General features: G+C 46.9%; 1 protein-coding gene across 1 annotated transcript in view; it reads left to right on the top strand.

Annotated features, from left to right (window-relative positions):
• LOC138570297 (cocaine esterase-like) overlaps window positions 1-18440 on the top strand; it is a 955042-nt gene that overhangs the window by 119572 nt on the left and 817030 nt on the right. The window lies entirely within an intron of this gene.

The raw sequence follows: 18440 nt of genomic DNA, 5'->3' as shown, positions 1-18440 counted from the left end.
AATAGAATGAGTGACCTGCTGTGGAAAGCCAGTTTCATTGGTACTCTGTACTTAGTACTAACAGTCATCTGCGTACGCAGAAGCCTCGCTTCTTCTTTTCCCAAAACCTACCCACCCTAACGGAAGGAAGAAGAGAGGGAACACTGGGCAACGAACGGGGCCCATGAAGTCGTGGGAAGAGATTGGCAGCACGGGCCAGTTAGATGCCACTGGCTCAGTGCCCAAAAGACTACAGTTGTTTATTATGTGTTTGTTTGGATAAATACATTTACCCAATTGTTTATGATATTCTGTTTGCAATAAAACACCACAGCCTTTTTATTGCCAACCACAAACAATCTCCTCTCAGGTTTTCATGTCTCAGGTCAGTTGGCTACAACGCCAAAAGGTAACAGGTCTGGACGGCTCTGACCTCCTCAGATTATGCTGCTTCCCGTTATCCTTTCAGGTTCCTGATACAAAAGCCTCCTCATCCTCTCTATCATGGGACGTGGGCAGTGGGAGCTCGAGCCAGGACAGGGCAGTGCCACCCAGGGAATGGGTCCAGAGAGCTTGCCCCGCAGACCACCCTCTGCAGTCAGGAACCCATGTGTGCCTCGATTCACCCCCAGGCCCACCACAAAACCTTGTTCACTGACGTCTGCAAGTGTCTGCATGCCACTAACACAAGAATCCAATGTATTACCTATGAGTCTTTATTGTGTTTGGAAAGATAACTGTCCCTGTTTACAGGGTCTGTCTGTAGATGTGGGAATGGCGCAGCACCTATGTAGAGGTAGCGCTCTACACAGCCTCAGTGAGGTTTCCTGTGTCCAGAAGCAGGACTTCCCCCTTTAACATTTCTACCCTCACTTGAATATGTATTCTTCAACATCAAAACATGACACCAAACTACAAAGGTGAACAAGTCTCCTTATGGGATTTTTCTTTGCTTTGAAACTTTTATGGGATTTCTTTTGTTTTGAAACTGTTTGTAAGTTTTGGGGTTACTTATTTTTTTTAGAAGGAAGGAAAAAGGAAAACACAAAGAGCCTCGAACACAAACACAGTGAAACTTAATGGCAGTTCCCTTAAGTGCCAGTATGTCACGGCTTGTTAGCATCGCTAGCACTCCACAGCTTCACAGTCACTCCCACCTCGCTTGGCAGCGGTTCTTGGCTTTATAATGCATGTTCTGCGCGGCAGCCTCTAGGGGGCGAGGGGCGGGGGAGGGTTACAAAGGAGTTGTGGAAAGGCAGAGGAGGTAAGGGAAATGTAAAATAGTGTCACGGAAATAGTAAGGTGCAGGAATGTTTGTAGGAAAGACAATGTTAAAGTGATCACGTATACAGCTGATTAAACCATTCATTGCTATATTTGCCAACTGACTCTGCATTGAATCGTGCATACATGTTATGATATGATATGATATGATGTGGCATTTATAACGTGCCTATACACAAGTGTTTCAAGGTGCGACGCGGCAAGGGAGGGGGAACAGAGGGAAGATAACAACAAAGATCTTACTAGGCCTAGTGACATTCAGATCGCGCAAGTGCAGGGGAAGGGGGAAGGGGAAAAGTGGAGGGTGGGAGGGGGTGGGGACAGTGCATTACATGGGGTCAATAGAATAAATAAAAAACAATAAGAAAAGTACGGCCAGCTGCTGGCAAGTGCAAGGGTAAGTGCAGACATCAGGTGTCAAGTGCTGGTGGCGGAGTGTAGGGATACAGAAAACAGTCCCCAAGTGTGGGGGTTGCCAGGGAGGCAGTGCAGGTGTGCAACTGGTGGGGGAGGGGTTCTAGGCCTGAGATCAGAGGGTGGCCAGGTAACCAGTGCAGTTTCAGCCAGGAGTTCAGCAGGGGAGAGGAGGAGAGAAAGCAGAAGCAAAGAGGAAGGTTTTGAGATATTCCGGAACCAGAGATGGTTCTCCTCAAGTTTCAGGGAGGCAGGGAGGCTATTCCAGAGGGAGGCCCCAGCCGAAGAAGGAGCTCTACCGCCAACTTGTTGCTTGGAGAAGCGACTGACCGTGAGGGAATTGGAGGCGGATGAGTGAAGAGCTCGAGAAGGAAGATATTTAGGAAGAGAGAGTTGAAGGTATTGAGGCCCTAGCCCCATCCTCGCAGCCACTGGGAGCCAGTGCAGAGATTTCAGTCCTGGAGAGATACGATCCCTGGGCTTGAGGCCAAGGACAAGTCTTGAAGTCCTGTTCTGGATGAGTTGCATAGGGCGGAGAGTAGAAGTAGGGAGATTTAGAAAGAGGCTGTTGCAATAGTCCAGCTTAGAGAGAACCAGAGCTCTGGAGACAGTGAGCTTCTGGGGAAGGAGGCGAAAGGTAGGATACCTCTGAGGACGTACAGCTGGTAGTGTGACTTCTTAGAGACATCAGAGATGTGAGGAGGGAAGGAGAGAGTGGAGTCGAAGATGACCCCGGGGTAGCAGGAAGAGGGCCAAGAGAGGCCGGCCAAAGAGTGACAGGAAAGGAGGGAGCGGGTGTGCCGATGAGGAGAATCTCAGTCTTACTCACATTAGGGCAGAGATAATTGGCAGCACACCACCCCTGGATAGCAGACAGTCAGAGATGAGAGAAGGAGAAGAGGTGGCTGAAGGTACCCTGAAAATGAGCTGAGTGTCATCCGCATAGCACTGAAAGTTGGGGCAGAGAGCAGCAATGCAGTGAGGAAGAAGTGCCAGGTGTTGGTTGAACATCCAGGGAGAGAGGTTAGACCCCTGGAGGATAACACAGGTAGAGATAGAGATAGAGGAGAGGAAGGATCCAAGTTGGACCTGGGAGGGTCAACATGAGAGGAAAGAAGTCAGCCACGCCAGGCCTGACCAGTGATACCCATGTTATCACAGAGATGGTTGAGCAGGATGGAATGGTTGACCTTGTCAAAGGCAGAAGAGAGATCAAGTAAGATGAGGACACAGGGGTTGTTGGAATCAAGGTTGGAGAACATGTCTTCACGGATGTTCAGGAGAGCAGTTTCCATGCTTCTGACAGCTCTGAAGCCAGACTGATGGTCATGAAGACAACCAACAGATTCAGTGTGAAGATTAAGCTGGGATATGGCCAGCTTTTCCAGGAGTTTGCCCAGGAAAGGAGTAATGTAGGTAGGACGATAGTTAGCTGGACAAGATGGGTCGGCAGGCGGTTTCTTAAGAAGAGGGTGCACAAGGGAGTGCTTCAAGGGAGATGGGAAGACTCCAGTGGCAAAGGAGAGGTTACAGAAGTCGACCAGAGCAGGAGCCAGGGAGTCAATGTGGTCCTTGATGGTTTTGGAGGAATGGGATGAACCTGTTATTATGAGACTTTCATAGATCGGACTTGTCTAGAAGCCTCGTCTGGGAAGAACAGTGTGTAGGCAGAGAAGGAGGCAGGAGAGGTAGCTGAAGAAGGGCCAGAAGAAGAGCAAGGAGTAGAAGGGTGAGGGGGACAGGAAGAGAGAGAAGAGGATGTCCTGAGTCTTTGAGATGAAATGAGAAGCCAGAGCCATGCAGAGCGCCAGGGAAGGGAAAGGAGAGGTAGAGACTGCAGCAGGATTGGCCAGTTCCTTGCAGATTTGAAAGAGTTTGGCCGAGTTGTTAGATGCCACAGAAACACAGGCTTGGATGTGAGCTCCATTCTTGGTGCGGAAGGAGAGCCGGTATTGCCTTTGGAGCAGGCGGCAGGCCAGTTTGTCAGAGGATGTACCAGAAGCACGCCATTTCCTCTCAGCCACCCTGCACTTGCGTTTGAGGGTGACAAGGTCTGCGTCGTACATTGCAGGTGTTAGTCTCTGGACATGCATTCATTCATACACTCTCCAAGATGGCGCTCTAATTAAGTTCCCATGAGTTGTTAGTGAGTGCATATCATTTTCATATATGGCCTTAAAAAGGGGGTGAAGGGTGGGCTCTAGAAATGAACACTCCTGTGCTGGGCTCAGTATTTGTAATGATGGTCTTGGTGTCTCTGTGCAAGGTCACAGGTGGGAAAAGGTGAACCCACACCTCTTGTATGGGAATGGCAGAAAGTCCTGGTTACTTTGCAAAACAACGCTTTTGGTGAATCTTAAATATACAAAGATTCTCACGCTGGATGCAGTGTTTCAAACTGTGTTTCTTTATTCTCCGTAGTGTCTAGAAAGTAGTCAGCCGACACGTCTTTCGACCCCAGAGGGTCATTCTCAAGGCAGGTTAGATTATGATGATCGGGGATCTGTTTATTCATTTCACTCCAGCATACCTAACGGACGGCAGAACTAGCCATGAACTCCAACTAGACCCGACATCGAATAACTTGAAATATGGCTTTAATTGAAGTAGTTCTTGGGCTCCATTTTCCCCCGATCATCATGATCTAACCTGCCTTGAGAAGGCCCCTCTGGGGTCGAAACACGTGTCGGCTGACCACTTTCTAGACCATGGGTCTCATCAAGACTTTGGCGGTAGCCATGCCCTTAATAAGGGCATGGCTGCCACCAAAACCGGGTCCGGGTTCCCTGAATGGGGAATTACCGGGCCATTCCTAGTTTGGAGGGCCCGGTAATTCCTCCTTCAGGGAACCCGGGCCCGGACCTTCCCCATTCCCATTTGAGCCCCCATAGGGCTCAATGGGAATGGGTGCAGGAAGCTAACAATGGGCCGATTACGACCAGGCTGTTGTTAGCTTCCTGGTCCCCCCGCAGGACCCGGTAAGGACGTCTGGTAAAACCAGACATCCACATCGGGTCCCGCGAGGGAACCTCATAATGAGGCGGAATGGGTTTAACGGGTCCGCCACCATTAGTGGCACCCGTTAACCCATTCTGCCAGGGTCGTAATGAGTCCCCATGTGTCCACGCTATGGAGAATAAAGACACACAGTTTGAAACACTGCATTCAGCGTGAGAATCTTTGTATTTTTCAGATTCACCCAAAAACTTTGTTTGCAAGGTAACCAGGACTTTCTGCTATTCATATATGACCTGATTAGTCTTTGGATCACAAGCACATAAGTAAAATAGTCCTTTTGATTGTCTTCCCTTTCAAGTGATCTGCAATGTGCCGACACACTCTAGCAACTATGGAATCCTGAAGACCCTGGATAAGTTAAATTGACTTATCACTGGCACCTGGAGCCATGATGAAAATCTCAGTGGCTGTTAGTAAAAAGCTCCTGTTCACCCAGGAGCAAATACAGCCTTTGTGTTCTCACTGGGAGCCCAGGGCAGAGATCAGAGAGTGGCCTGTTCTGCTGCTCACACCAGAGATGTCAATCCTCAGTTCTTGAGCACAGGCAGGGAGTGGTTCAAGTACAATCCCCAGCAGCATGGTGGGCCGCAAGGGGTTTAGGGATATGTAGTAATGGGTCCAAATGAGGACATCATTAGGGTTTTGTAGCCAGGCGTTTTTGTCTAAAGCCTCAAAAGGTTTTCTGGTTGTGCTCTTTAGCTCACACACTCTATGGCCCCCAGTATTCTGACATGATGGCACCACAACAACACATCAGCATGTTCAATGGAGGCAAGATGACACAGAGCTGCACAGGTGCGATCACTGGAACCTCCGGGTATTAAGCGCGTTATAAATAACCAATAACAACCATAACAATGTTGATAGGGTGGTGCTTCAGGAAATGTAGCCCACTAGTGAACCTTGCCTGCTCCAACACATCTCCATGGCTAATCATGTGCCAGGCACTAGGCAGCCCGTCCCAAGGTGTCAGGCAGCATCACCCATGTGCGTGTTCTCTGGGACATGGACTCTAGAACCCAGACACACTGGGAGGTTGCCTGTAATGGTTCCGGACCTTTCTGAGTGGATATCACCCCGTTGGTGCTGGGTCAGCCTCCTGCAGTTTTTCAGGTGGTTCAGGAAGGGTGTGGTAGCCAATTAATGGGTGACCAAGAACTTACCCCCCTGGTAAAAGGTGCACTTCCTCCATTTCTAGGAAGGCTTGTGCGGTGAGACAAGGCCCGGGCAGCACTGCGCCCAAAAATCAGTTAACTGGGAGCAAAAGGGTGAGACATGGGAGGGACGGAGAGCGGAAGGGAGAAATGGCTGCCAATGCATCTGCTGCTTGTGTTCTTCCAGACCGGAGCTTGGATTGTGAGATTCAGACCAGATTGGATTTGGAATAATCTGATTGATGGGCGCTGCCTCCAAGGGTTCTCTTTTATCACTTGAAATAGGCCAGACTAATAAGCATTTGCACCAGTGCAAAACATTAAGGACCTGATTCATGGAATATTCTGCACGGAAAATAGGGACTTTGCCTGCCAAACCATGTGCGAAATCCCATTTGTCGATTCATGGAATCGACTGTGTGGTAATTTTACGTACTTTGCAGGAACTTCTTGCAGGGTCGGCACGTCTCTGAGAGAGGCTGAGTGGCTTGCGCGAGACACCATGCAGAATGTGGGCGTGACTTGCGCAGAGGGTAGGGTGGAGGCGGAACTCGGAAATGAGGAAGAACCAGGGAAGGTGGCTGCTTTACGAGGGATGGCCTGCAGGCAGTCCATCGCACGCCCACAAATGCACGTAACGGGACGCATTCATGGATGCGACCACGCAACCTGTCATTGGGGAAATGGCCATGCAAAGCCCTCATTCTATCTTCCAACCGAAGGCAGGCATACAGACACCTGTGCATAGGATTCACTGTGCAGAGGTGAGATTGCATATTGGATTTAGGGGTGCGTGTACACAGCCAGGGTTCCGATCTAACTTAAGAGTGTGCATATGCAGTGTAGCAGGGTGCAGGAACGGTTTACGGGGTTAACACACAGATTGTTCCGAGTTTTACCTGAGATACAGACATTTGTATGCATGTTGTCAGGGTCCTGGGACAGGTATGGGGGACCCAGCGCAGGCTTTGACTGGCCTATAGGGCAATAAGCCCACGGCCGAACTAAAAATGCAAAATGTGGTGTGGGCCAGTTCTTTTGGTCAAAGTGGGCCACTTTATTGGCAAATGTCGGCCAGTTTGATGAGTTACTTCACTGTGCAGCTAATAGTTTTGACCACTGATGCTGAATAAATATTGTTTAAAATGCGCAATTTGCATCACATTTTAATTTAAAAACTCCCTCTATACTATTCAAACAGTGTCACAAAAGGAATGAATAGCCATTTACAACTGTGGGCCACTTTTTCCTTGGTGCCCGAGACAATACTATGGCCCAGTCCGACCCTGACCCCGCACAGTGTCCCCAATGTAGATGAGCAGCTGTATTCCTCTGCAGGAGAGCCTGCACCCCTTCCTCTCCTATATTGGAGACATGAGACTGTGCCGTGTTTGACACCAGCCGTTGTTCAAATACTGCCACAAGTGTTTGGCAGAAGGTACCCATTGAGAGAACCTTATCGAAGGTATCCCCGAAGTGATGACAACCTGCCGGAGGAGCTTCCCGAAGGAATATGAGAAAGAGCAAAGAAAAGGAACTAGTGACATCATGAAAAGTATGCACGACGTCCCAAGGTGCTGACTGAAGATGATGTATACATCCTAAAGAAGTTAATGACGAAGTGAAGAATCAAGTGAACATTCAAATATAAAAGAGGAAGATTACACGTGCACGAAGTGCTGCGGAAAACAACTGTTCGATAAATGTACAGTGATGAAACGCAAGGTAGACTAAGTCAACATAGAAGCTGACTATGAGTAGTGAATAGAATGCGTGCGAAGCCGCCATTGTACAGTAACTAGACATTGGTATCATGAATTTAGTACGCCAGAACCCATGAAGCGGGAATGGAAAACTGTGTTGCAGCAAGAATAATCGGCTCGTGGAGCTGCAAAGCGAGGTAGTCTGGCCTAGAGTAGACTGAAGCAACCAAGGTCAGCTATCTATTCTGGAAAGGAGCGAGTGTGCATAGGATGAATCTTCCCTTGTTAAGGTGCAAAGAAAGAACACCAAGGATGCCAAGTTTTATTCATTTAGAGCATTTAAAATCCACAAAATGGACCAAACGTGGTCTCCTGTCATGTGAGCCAAAGATGGAAATAGAGTTCGAACTTGAAGTCCCAGACATGATAGCGAATGCCCTCACTCCCGTGCATTCCCAAAGATGAGGCTACTCTACAAGGCCAAGTATAAAGACCATTGGGGGTCATTCCAAGGTGGGCGGAAGGGGATACCGGCCACAGGTAAGGAGACCGGTGCCGGTAATCCCCTACCGCCCAATTACAAGTGGAATGGTCCCCTACCACCCAATTACAAGTGGAATGGTTGGTGCAATGGGGACTTACTGGTCCCGCCAGGGTCGGACTAGACCGGTAAGTCCCCATTGGACCACACCAGACTCAGTCCCGTTACTGGAGGCAGTCATGGCGCAAATAGCGCCATGACTACCTCCAATCTCGGAATGACCCCCTATTTCATGGCAGAATGCATGGGCGATGAGAGATGCTGGGCTAATTAGGTGGTGGGGTAGTTTCATGCCCCATCTCCTTGCACGTGCTGCTAAATGAACCGAATGTTCCAGACACGGCACAAGCGTGCAAAACAATTTTTTCAGTCCATATAATAAAGGACCTTATAGCTTGAAGACCAATGAGAAATTGTGTATCTAATATTTCTGAAATTACATGTTTTATAGAGGTAGGCATACGTTGTTCATCTGATAATGGACAGCCAATAAAAATCCTTGCTCTTATAAAAAAGTATACTTAGATGTCTCCCTTAACCAATCCCGACCCTTAATAGGTTTTGTACTATTGCCACGTAGTATGACGTCACTCTGACGCATTACTGCTCTAAGAGGTATGTTGTTAGTGGAGATCATTAAGAGACGAAGCGTACGTCTACTTATAGGCCCATCTTTTCTGAGATGCACATCCCTGGCATCCCACCCCCCATTAGTGCCCCCCAGAGAGGGCACACAGTGGATATGGAACTGCTAATGGATTGTCTGATGCCCTCGATATTAGGAAAGAGGTTCAGTGGGAGGATTGCGGGGGGGGGGCTTGTTCCGCACTGACGTGCTTTCTCAAGACCTATATTAGTAAGGCTGTTTCCTGCTTACTATAAAAGTGTTCATTATTTTCCCTGGTGGTGACATTTATAAACTAGAACTTTATTTTTGAGAAAAAGCAATAATTTGTAGGACAATAGAATTACGGTTTGCATGTAGGGTAACAATTGGCAAGTACGATTCTCCTAATCCATGATTTTTTCAGTGAGGCTTCTATCACAGCTTGCAGTGGTGAAGTCCACCCCTGGTAGGGTCAGCTGTTCGGTGTAACATTCCTTACACATTATAAGTATTTAGAAAGTGCATTAGTGTGGAACCAGGGCTCACGTGCCAGCCACCATTTTTTGCAAGATTGTTTCAGGTGTTTTGTAATCTCTGTACATATATATCTGCTATTGCTGGAAAAACTATTTCAGGTGTTATGTAAACACTGTATATATTGAAGGTATGCCCCTGAACGCTCACACCAAAGAGAATACAACCGGCTAGGGAAGAAAGGCCCAAGTCAATACTGTAAGGATAACAAGTTTTAATCTCACACACAGATGAGAGCAGAAGCAAAGAACTCGGCTGCTAAGAACGTTCTGCCAAAGAGAGGCACAGGCAGAAAGAAACCTTTAAAAGTACACAGTGTCATGATGATGCAACAACATACAGTAAAGACATGCGTGCCTGATTGAATGGACCCTATACATGTACCACCTTTATCCATAAGGGTTGCCAGTCTATTGGTCCCAGCCCAGTCCGTCCGTCTTCCATGTAGGTGCTGCGGGCTCATCTTCGTCCCACGTCAAAGGTCATAAAACAAATTAATTCTACTCCTACTATACAGCTTGTTTTATCACTCATACTGTGTACTTGGCAGGCCTTAAGATGGACACACAGGAGCTTATGGGGCACTCTAACCGTCATACACACATTTCACTCCCTCCACTCCGTGCCATCCGGCTCCAAGGTCTCCACCCTTGTTTTGAACTAGAATGTAGACACGATTGTTGCTTCAATGATATGCCCTGTCCATCCTCTTTGAACATTTCAGTACTATTTTTGGGGTTGGTGATCAAAGGGCACCTGGTGCCATGGAATTTGGGGATCTTAGGGTTTAGTCAGTTATATGGACTATAACTCGTGGTCACCCAGGAGTGAGCTGGGTCATACTTTGGCAGTGTGAGATAACATACACACCAGGCGCTGGTCTGTGCATACAGCCATGTAGGGCACATTCCTCTTGGGTAAAAACACATCTTTGCAACCCTTTTGGAACAATGAATAGACATTTTGGGGGTTGGCTAGTGATGCTGCTCGCACCTTGGGCCACACCATGTAATTAGACTATATTTGATTATATTAAAATGGGGTCCTGTTAAACAGGTAGGCGTCCCATTCACTGTTCCCCCTACCCCCTGGACCATCACAGTGGCGCAAATGCATCTTGCCTCACTTTAAAGTGCCTAGGGGGACAGGGCTGTCCCCTTCCCAACATTCCCCCTTTTGTTACCTTTACAGTAACGAATTCTGGAATGCTTCTGCGCTCCCGCTCCCCCGTCTCTGCATCCACATGTGGCTGAGTCCCCTTTATTGGCACGAAAGCCCTACACACTGAATGCAAACTCTCCCCCACATGCATGCTCTTCAGGTTAACAAGTCATATAAATACATCCTCCCTCCCCCGCTAGTCCATCAAAACCTCTGTGTAATTTTCTGGGTCAGGGGGTGGGGAAATGATCGTGTGGTATAGAGGTTTAACTTCATCTCCATACAGGATGCAGAACATTTCATACTTTGGGCCACCTTGTGGGACATTAGTTTGTACTTCAAAAAATTTAGTTTTGCAAGCTGCTTTTGGAACCCCAATTGATATCATCATTCTTGTGCTATCAAGTGCCACAGTGGCACAGCATCGAAGGACCAGCTGACAAGTGCAGAAAATGACCAGGATCATCATAATGATGGCCATTAACATCTTCATGATTGCTCCTCCTAGCCACGACAGGGCCAGTTAAAAGCCACAGTCAGCCAATCACTGTCCTGTATTCCTCCCTCCTCTTCATGCGAACACCCAGGCCATGGACAGCTGCAATGATGTGGTATAATGATGCTTTCTCCACGTCCCCCGTAGACACGAATGTACAGCAGGAATCGCCAAATTGTTTGCAAACCCCACCTTCCAAAGCAGTTACCATGTCCAGCACGCACGTAGTGATTTTGCATTGTCATAAGTCTCATTGCCTGCAACTCAACCTTGATCACGTTGAACCCATTCTCTGTGTCGTTCGCGAGCTGGACCAGTTCCCACCTCACTATTTTCAACCATTTGTCATTAGCTGCAGCCTGCACTCCCGGCAGGAGTAAAGGTGCAAAAAAGGATTCTGCTGAGCCGAAAAGCTTCTATTCTTCTGGTATTTCAGCAAGCAATGTGGAAGAGTCTTTGGATATGTAATTCAATCTTTTCATCCCCTGCAGTTGTTGGAGCTGTCCTTTTCCTAGCCGGTTGTGGGGCTCTTGTGTGGGTACCACACTCTTATCTTCATTTTCCACTGTGGGGAAACTCGGCCTCTCTGCAGGCAGTACTTCATGTGTTCTTCTGGGATTACTAATAGCTATGAGTGCATTGTGGCCAGCGAACAACAGCTCCTCCATGATGGCGGAGGTGTAAGTAAGCTTGTCGGCTGCAGACACAGTAGTAATCAATCAGCGCCACCGTTCCTTGTTTAATGTCTGTGATCAAGAGAGTTTTATTGCAGTGTTCATTTGTGCCGACAAAGACTGTGCCCTTGCTGTGGAAACAGAGTCTATATTCGTCTTTCTTGTGCACTTGCACCTGCTTTTCCATTGTTGCAATGCACATCAGCTTTGTGATATGCTCTGTCCAGATTTGCGCAGAGAAAGCTATCCTTTCCTTGCTATATGTTACCAGTCCTTCTGCCAAGCAAGGTAGTGTGATGTCCTGCCAGTTGTTATTGACATGTTTCCGCCCTATCACCATCAGATAGGGTAGCTCCACACACTACATGTTTTTTGGGTCTTCATTGCACTTTGCAAAATCTGAGCCCACCATTTGCATTTGCACACTGTGTGCCTGGAACGTTTCTTTTATTCTGCATAGCGCAAGATGCACTAGGCATTGTGCCTCTATAATTGGGACTACTTGCGGTACTAACACCTTGGGAGCCCCTGAGGTGTGTGGAATAAGTGAATGAGTGAACACACATAACAACTCCCATTCACATCGTTTCTCACCACACCACTCATATCAGGGTTTATAGTGATAGTTTTGAAACCCATATTTTCGAATGCCATTTTCTCGACACCAAATTTGTGCAATTCTTTTTGTTTTTGAATGTTTTTTGTTTTTTAATTGGGGGGGGGTTATCCCCCCCCAAACCCCTGTTTTATTTAATTTACACTTTTTTTTTACTAACGAAACCCAAAAAAAACATTTCTTTCGACATGATGGTCATTCGAAAATATGTTTTGAAAATATGGCCGGATACCTCATATCAGAGTACCATGAGTTAGTGAACTCAAGGTGATGAATATCCTCAATCACATCAAAACCCAGCCCTTGATATATGTCATATTTTTGTCCTACTTCTCTTTTTATTCTTCTATACACGTTCTCAGGGATGGCCGCTTTAGCAGTACTATCAGAAATAACATTATACCATTTCATGGTGGTAGATAATCCCCTACTTGTTGTAAACAACCTATTCTCTCCTTCCCCCACTGATGTATCCTGCATATTAGTGTCTTTAAATGCATTTCCATTATTATTATTAGTGTTCACATTAGTGCTAATATATGTAAATCCACTCATATTATTAACATGTATATGTTTCATTGCATTTGGGTAATATACAATCCTATTTTCCCCATCCCCCCTTTGTAGGACCGCCTCCTGTGATACCCTCCCCCAATACACTGCCAACAGTACTAGCAATATCACACTGAGTCCTCCAGCAATAACTGATCCACAATAATAGATATAGGTCCATATTCTCTCAATCGTGTGTCTGCGCTACATTAGATGCGCCCATCTTCTTTCCAGAAATAGAACACACAGACACACAAGACCAAGAAAAGGGAGTAACGTACAAGATGTACATTGTACACAAAAGAAGAAGAAATGAGAGAGAGAGGGAGAGAGGGAGAGAGAGAAGGAAAGAGAAAAGAGATCAAGAGAAATAAAGAGAGATAGAGAGAGAGAAAGAGAAAGAATGAAAGCGCTCCCAGAAAAAAGAAAAATACAGAGCTAGCAGCTGAGCTTTGGCCTGCAACTTGATCTTGCCACCACACCCGCATCGCCTCTGGACATGCTGGTGAGATAGTCGGGGTACAAGTACTGTAACCCCACATTTCAAGATAACTGATGCACCAGTTTGTTCTCTGGAGGTGCCCTCCGAATGTCAGAGAGGTTGACCCAGTAGAATAATTCCTTTACTTTTACTGCGAGGGGAGTACAAAACACCACCTCGTTGGGCCTTGGAACCAAGGGTTATTCCATCTGCGTATGAAATTGTGGGTGTATATAAAGTCCCCATGCAGCAGTGGCCGTGTGGTCATAGGCTTGGAATCTGACACCGTAGTAGTCTCAGCATCTGGCGCCTCTGTCGTCACAATCCTGGGAGGTGCAATCTGTCGGGAGACACATTTAATGGCCTGAGTTAGTGTAGTCAAATATTCTTTGAACTCCTCCCGTAGCACCGCTGCAGCCCTATGTGCGTCAGAAGCCATTCTTACCGGGGATATGGGAGTGTGCATATGCTGGCCAGTGACCACTTCGTGAGGTGACAAATGGTGGTCTTTGCTTGGCTGCGTGGCTAAACTGAAAAGGGCCAAGGGCAAACAGTGCACCCAGTTCTTCATCAACGTGGTACACAGTTTGGGTAATTTACTTTTAAGGAGCCCATTTATTCTCTCCACAATTCCATTTGCCTGTGGGTGATAAATCAAACACATCCGGTGCTTGATGCCAAGCAGTGCTGTAACGTGTTGAAATAATGCATTGAAGAAATGTTTGCCATTGTCTGACCTTAAAATCTCACACACACCTCATCGTGGGAATACTTCCTGCACTAAAAACCTCACAGCACACTTGGCTCACCCATATCAGCATGATCTATGTGTAATTTACGGAATGGCCCAATAGGGCCGGGCAATAGCCCTGCAACATCCGTAGTGTCATCCCTGTACTGAAACCTTAACATATGGTGCAATGTATGACCATTTCTTTAATGGTTTCCTGGATGTTTGGTATAAACCAGTCCTCCTGTATGTCTGTAGCTATCTGCTGCTTCGAAACTGTAGGATGGATAATGTAATTGTTTGAAGGATACTGCTAGAAGCTCCTGTGAAATTACTGTCTTCCCAGGGGTCTCTGGCCTCCATGACAGATCTTTATGGGATTGCTTGCAACCTCTTCATAACCACAACTCTTTCTCCTTTTCAGGTGTCCTTCCTTGTAGCTCGATAATCTGGGAAATAGGCAACGCTGTGTAAGGTGCATGTCGCTTGCTGGCGGGGCAGTCACAACATATTCAGTCAGTATTTCATTTGGCAGATATGCCGCCATTTTGGCTGCCATGGTGGCGGCCTGCTTTCCCCATTGATATTTCGTCTGTCCCATTAGTGTGGGTGGCACATTTAAAGACTGCCATATCAGATGGCTGTGGTAACGCTTCTATCAGCATTTCTAACAGTGCTGCATGCTGCAATGGGGTTCCATCTGCCCTCTGAAACCCCCCATCTTCCAGTGGGATAGACCGGTGTGTACCTTTGTTGTAACGTATGCCAAGTCAGAATATATTGTGAAATGGCACCCTTGTGACGCTCTCAGAGCTTGGATGAGCACCACAAGCTCTGCCGCTTGTGCAGCATAATGCTTAAGCAACCTTTTCATAACCACCGTCTTGTACTCCGCTTCCTCAAGTCCTACCACCGCTGACCCTGTCCATCGCTGCCCACCCTCCTGATCAATTGTAGATGACCCATCAACAAAGAGTATCTCACCATCTGTCAATGCACAGACCCTTGCTTTGGGAGTGTCATCCTCCTCCTCCTCCTCGTATGTGTGACAGTACTGCGCCGTCAGGTCCTCTGTAGTAGGCATGTCTGTTAAAAAGGTGGCAGGATTCACTGTTTTACACCTAACCATATGAATATGGAGTTTAGAAATGAGGACCTCATATGCCGACCACCTTTGCGTAGTCAGGGTAAATTTTGACCTTTGTAGAATGGCAAACAAAGAATGTTCCACATACAATGTTACTGAACACCCCTTTTCTCTATTGCAAAAGCTGCAGCTACAAAAGCTTGTTGACACCTGATTTGCCCTTGCCATCAATGGCTTATGGCCCATTGTGCTTTTTAACACAGCAGTTATGAGCTGGCTAGCCGAATGTGAAAATAAATACAATTCCTGTGTATAATCTGGGGTGGCCAGTACGGGTGCTGAATTAATCACTTCTTTTAAGTTATCAAACTGTCTGCTCATCTCAGCCGTCCATTGTAATTTATGGTCCTTTGTATTTTGTGCTTCCCAAAGTGCCTGTAGAAATGGTTTTGTGTACGCTGCATAATCTAGGATCCAAGCCCTATAGTAATTACACAGGCCCGGAAACTTCTGTATCTCTTTAACTGAGGTGGGTCTGGGGGTGGCGCGTACGGATGCTGCCCTGTCGGGTAGTATTCTCTTACCGTTTGCCGATATTAACTTCCCAAAATAGATTACTTCCTGTTGGCAATAATGCAATTTGGCCTTGTCGACCTTGTACCCCTTATAGGCCAGCAATTGTAGGAAGCCCATAGAGTCCCTTCTGCAGTGCTGTTCACTGTCACTAGACACTAGCAGATCGTCCACATACTGGATATTCGTGCTAGGCACCTGAATATTCCCAAGATCGGCATGCAGTATTCTGTTAAATATGCTTGGGCTCTCGTAGTACCCCTGAGGTAATCCAGTGTGTTCTAACCGCCTCTGGCCCTGTGTAAACACTGTGAGATACCTCAACTCCGGGTGGAGTGGAATTGAGAAGAATGCATTTTTCAAATCCACTACAGTAAAATACGTGGCTTCTTTTGGGATGCTGCATAAAACTGTTGCAGAATTCGGAATGACTGGAAATTCTTTCTGCACCACATCATTTAGGAGACACAAGTCCTGAATCTTTTTCCAAATGCCCTCCGTTGATTTTTTAACAGGGTATATTGCCGTGTTACAGTGGGACGTAGGAGGCACGATAATCCGCTGGTCCAGTAGGGCCTCTATTGTTTTTCTAATTCCCCCCTCCTCCTCTCTCGATAGTGGATATTGTCTTACCCTGGACAGCCCCGCACCTGGCTTCAAGGTTATAACGCACAGGTGTTACCTCTTTCAATAATCCTACATCATGTGGATTTGTAGTACACAACTGTGAAAGCACGTGCTGTAAATCTACATCAAAAAAATGGAGATGGAGTTAATGCTGCCATTAAGGGACACTGTACTCTTTGGTACTGTATCATTATGTCACATGGGATGCAGATCTCTAGGATTATTTCCCCCTCTTTGCGGTTATTTTCAAACAATTCATCATCCGTCATCTCCTTTAGCTGGACTGTTGGTTCTACACAGAGCACTGTGCACCACTCACACCCATCCTTGTCCATGCCCAATAGGACAACCCTCTTGTCATACACCAACAACCCCTGTAAATCCAGCGATATAGTTTCTGTCACAACCTCAGGTGATACCACTGGACGAAAGATGAAATCAGTGGGCACTCGCCAACACTGGTTGGCAATCTGGAGAACCGCCTTCACAAGCACTGTAATATCATAAATAAATATGTCCGTCCGGGTCTACAGGAATCATGCGGGTTACCACCTCTCTTGTCAGTGTGTGTATTATCAACATCGCCATTACAGCACACATCCCAGGCATGGAACATACTATCCCATGATCTGTAAAGAATATAGTAATGTTTAACTTTCAGAGCAGGTCCCTACCCAGTAAATTGTCAGGGAAACTCTCTGAATATAATAAGGGTGCCCCTACTACCTTCCTTTGCACCTTTACATCTAACTCCTCAGTGTATGGAACCTTGGAAATAGCCCCAGAGAATCCCTGTGTGTCAAGATATTTTCTTGATAGTGGGAAGTTTTCTTCCATGATACATGATTTAGTTTCACCAGAGTCCACTATGAATATGAACTGCTTGTTTCCTATCTCCGCCCCCACCAAAGGTTCTGCTTCAGGGTGGGTAGTCGTCGACAAGAATGGCCCTCTCTGTGGGCTGTCCTAATCAGGAAACATGCTGGTTCCACGGAACGAGAAGGGGCTCCCTCTTACCACTGCTGCTCCCCCAAAGGGAGCGGCAGCCCCACCTGGTACCCTGTTCACCGGGGCAGCACTGCCCTGCTGTTGTTGTAGCAGATGCCGTGCTTGTGTGTCCGGTGCTTGGGGCTGCTAATTATAGGTTTGGTATTGCCCCCGTGAGCACTCTTGATTCTGATATCCATGACCCTGTTGCGGGTGCCCTAGTCCTTGAGCCCCTTGGGGGCCCTTGGCCCTGATGCTGCAGCCCATAATTATGCCGCATTGCAGACCTGCTCCTGCATTCCCCTGTGAAATGTCACCACCTTAAACAATTCCAACACTAAAACTGTTCGAACTCACCTCCCCTGGGTCCAAGCCATCCTCCTCTTCCTCCTCAAAATCCCCCTCTTCCTCGCTGGGGTCCCCTTTGCTGCCACTGTGGGCCGGGGTACTGTTGCCTCCCACCCCACTATCCTTGTCCTTCTTAAGCCAAGAGTGCTGCAATAGTGGTACTCACGAATTGCCGGGTACTCTCTGTTCCTTCCACCTGTACTGGCGTCAATACAGGCACCTGGATTACTACCTTTGCCAACTCTTTCTCCACCAATTTCGCTCCTACCCCTGACGCCTTTGGACTGTTTCCCTCTCACACTCTTTAATCCTTTTACAATGATGCACTATTATACTTTGTATTTTCGGCCACACCTTTGTCTCAATACCCATGATCTTATACAGTGCCTTCTGCACTTCCTTTGGCAAACCCCTCTTTACAATAAAATAGAAGAATGGTATTGATTGATCCCACGGCCCTCCCGTCTCAGATCTCCAATTCTATTGCATTTTAATAATAAATCTTGCTGAGTCATCATCTTTCATATTACACTGCATCAGTGGTTTCTGGGAAGGCCCTTCGTAGTGCATCCCATACCATTGCCTGAACTCCATTAAGTGGTGCTTCATCATGTGCATCGTCCATGACTATTTCAGGTGGTATGTAAATGCTGTGCATGTGTACATATATAGCAGCTATTGCTGGCAAGACTGTTCCATTGGTCTTAGAAAGGTTTTACATGAACAGTACATTTAGTTTCAGTTTATTACATAGGTGGTTTGTTTTTGTTTAACTTAATATCCATGATGGACAAATAAATGTGCAAACATATTCAAATTCCCCCCGATAATCATCTTCTATAGAACTAGCAAAGGAAAGATTGAGTGCAGAAGT

This window comes from Ambystoma mexicanum, chromosome 2q, assembly GCF_040938575.1.
Source record: "Ambystoma mexicanum isolate Mex_15411 chromosome 2q, UKY_AmexF1_1, whole genome shotgun sequence".
NCBI lineage: Eukaryota > Metazoa > Chordata > Amphibia > Caudata > Ambystomatidae > Ambystoma > Ambystoma mexicanum.
Note: the sequence above shows the minus strand (reverse complement) of the source record. Positions and strands in the feature narration are given on the sequence as shown.